This window comes from Theropithecus gelada, chromosome 13, assembly GCF_003255815.1.
Source record: "Theropithecus gelada isolate Dixy chromosome 13, Tgel_1.0, whole genome shotgun sequence".
NCBI classification, from domain to species: domain Eukaryota; kingdom Metazoa; phylum Chordata; class Mammalia; order Primates; family Cercopithecidae; genus Theropithecus; species Theropithecus gelada.
The window spans coordinates 2,346,539-2,349,680 of record NC_037681.1 but is presented as its reverse complement, the minus strand read 5'-3'; positions in this window follow the sequence as shown (position 1 = coordinate 2,349,680).

Here is a 3,142-nt window from a genome sequence, read left to right as displayed (position 1 = left end):
ACACCATTACAGATGTTTATCTGCTGAGGCCAACTTGGGTACATTTGAATACTAGGTTATATTGGAGTGTTTTGCTGTGCTGCAATACAACGCAGTTACTAATAAAGCAAAGGCACTGAACCTATGTTTAAAACCGCAGCTCATCTGATTACTGGGTTAGTGGAGAGTGAAGGCTGATGCAATCCTAAATCTGGCAGCTTCAGCTACCAGGTGCAACAGGAAGTGAGCAAAGTCAGGCATCTGAGAAGCAAGTCACAAAAAATGGTCGTCATGGCACCAGTGAAGTCTGAGGGCTGGAATGACATCTTGGGTATGTGGGACCTGACTCCTGCACCCCAGTGCCAGGTACACACAACTGCTCAATATCAGTTAGTCAAAGGAACTGACAAACTCAGTATCAGTTAGTCAAAGGGTGGAAGAGTTGATTAGAGAATGCTCAGGCCCTCTGGATCCTAGGAGCTTCTGCCATATCTTCAGAGACAGAAATGTTGCCAGAGATGGCTGGGAGCTGGCCTGGCTCTATCAGTCAGGCCTCAGTGTTGCTACAAGTGGGCCTGGCACCCACAGCCAGGCCATGATGTTCTCATGTGGAACACAATTTCACCAATATCAACACAAGACAAGGCCACTCTGTGACCACGATGAAGACAAAACCGAGACCATAATTGCACAGACAAAACCTACCGTCCACATCACAAAAACTGGCCACCATCATTAACGAGTAACTGCCCCTTCTTTACCAATGGTAGCTTTAGGCTCACCCCATTCTTCTTACTTTCTAGGTAAGAATTGTTAAGATACCCAGTTATAGAGGTAGCCCTGCTTCCTGAAGGTATCCAATCCAGAGCTAAGCTCTGCTTCCTTGGGCCTAAACCCTAACGGTGAGACAACTGCAGCTTCCCATGGCGTGCGATTTCCCTTATTCAATGGGTAAATGACTCCAGCTTCGTTCAACTGTGTGTGTGTTCCTGAATGGTCTTTGGCTAAAAGGAATTAACAGTCCTCAGCCATAAATGCCCCTTCGCAGGCTAGCAATGCCTCTGGTAGCCACTATGCCTAAATCACAGGGGAAAAGGAAGAAAAAAGGAAACAGACGAGAGACAGAAACCAACGGTTGTCAAGTTCCATTCCAGAGTGACAAATAAAGGTGACTCCTACAAAGGGCACTTACCTGTGGCCCACCTAATGCTATGTGCAATGTTCTCTTCCTTCCTCCTAACAAAGAAAGTGCATCAGAAGACAGAAATGGATTATTATAGGATTAACCATGAGCTACACACATGACCCAGCCACTCACTAACTCCAGTGCTTTAACAAATTACTTGTCACTCAAATTACAACTTATGGACACAATTAAGGAACACAAACTATTCCAAGCCCTGTAACCACCCTGAAGTAGGAACAAGGCCTAGAGCCAGAGAAGTCTGCTCTGCTTTCCAGTGGGTGACCTGAACAAGTTACTTAAACTAAGCCTCAGTTTCTCACTCAGCAGATTATAAGAACAAAAACACCATAAAAATGTTGTGAGCTAACAGGGCAAAAACCCAAATAGTGCCTGGCACACATTCAAGTTCAAATATGATAGCTCCCTGCTTCCCCTCCTTGCCACTTTAGGATAAAATTTGAAACTACTGAAATATAACAGTTCAATTAAAATAGTACATCAAAGCAAAGCCCTGTCCCTGAAATAAAAGATAGCTTCTTGGAACGATTACTCCAAACTTAGCTTTTCTGTGGAACTTGCCTGTCTCCATTAGAATTTTCCCATAAAAAGTCGCAACACACCATCCCTGGCACTTCCTGAGACCAATGTAAGAGTATCCTCCCGGACACTACAAAACCCCCAACCTGAAGACCAGGGGTTCCAGGGCTGGCTCAGTCACTAACTAGCTCTGTCTGTGACAAGTGACTTATCCTATTCAGGCCTCTTTCTCCGCCATCAACTGATGGCTTATTTAATTAGAAGTGCTTTAATGGAGTCAAAGCCGGCAAAGACTCCACGTAGGAAGCTGTCACCAGAGTCATCTGTCAGCCACTTTCCCCATACATGACTCACCTCTTGCCCCCCTGCCCACTGTGTTCCTCCACTACATCATTCCTCTGTCAAGGTGCCTGTCAGGCTCACCAGGCTGGAAGCCCCTGGAGCACAGGAGGATCTTACTCATCTGTGTCCCATCCTCTCCCTCCCACTAGTGCCCACTAGGAATTGGCCCATGATGGGAGTTCAAACAGTCTGATCAATGAAGAATATAAAAACTTAATGAGAGGTTGTAGCTGAAACCAAATTGAATAGATTTTATTCGAATCAGAGTGATTTTGCTCCTTTGTTACCTTCCAGAAGTGTGACTGCTTACCTTAGTTATAACCATTTCTCAAAAACCAAACTTGCAGCTCACCCTTGTCCCTGAGATTCATCATTAATCACATGTACTGGCACGTGGGTCACATGAAAAAAATTGTTTTTTCCATCTAACTCCCCAGAAAGATCGCATTTAATGAGTTTTAATGAAGAATCTTTAGTCAAAATGTACCTTGCTGCATGTGTAAAGCAGAGCAGGTGTTTTGTTTTCTTCAAGAGAAGAAAACCTAACATCAACATTCAAAGGAACTTCAGATCCATCACAGGTGCAAACGCCTGTGAAACCCACAGAACATTTACATGTGATGTGGTGCATGCAGGTGTTTTTCAGAAATTCGGCTTAACTTTGTTGTTTATCTTTATTCCTAAATTTAATCCATGCCACAAGAGCTTTAAAGGATTATTTCAAAAATTAGTTCTATCGACATCTCAGCTAAGTTGTAGTGCCCGTTTTGTGCAAAAATTATAACCCAAATTAAAAGAAAATAAAGCACTCCTGACAATACGTTTCCTAACAATATGTGAGGCAACTATTTTTAAAGAGCACCTTGAAAGTGAAGAGGGAATTCTGAAATAAGCATCTTTAATGCCTTCTCTCCTGGTTAACTTCTGTTTTACAACTTGATTTAGCAAGAATTTAGATGCTAACATGGCTGATCATTATTACCGAAGCATCAAAACAGAGGGTAAAATGAGGGAAATGACTGTTCCAAGTATCGTGCAAAGTTAGCAAGGGGAAATCAGGGCTCTCAGCATCAACACCCTTTAACAGCGGGATGGATT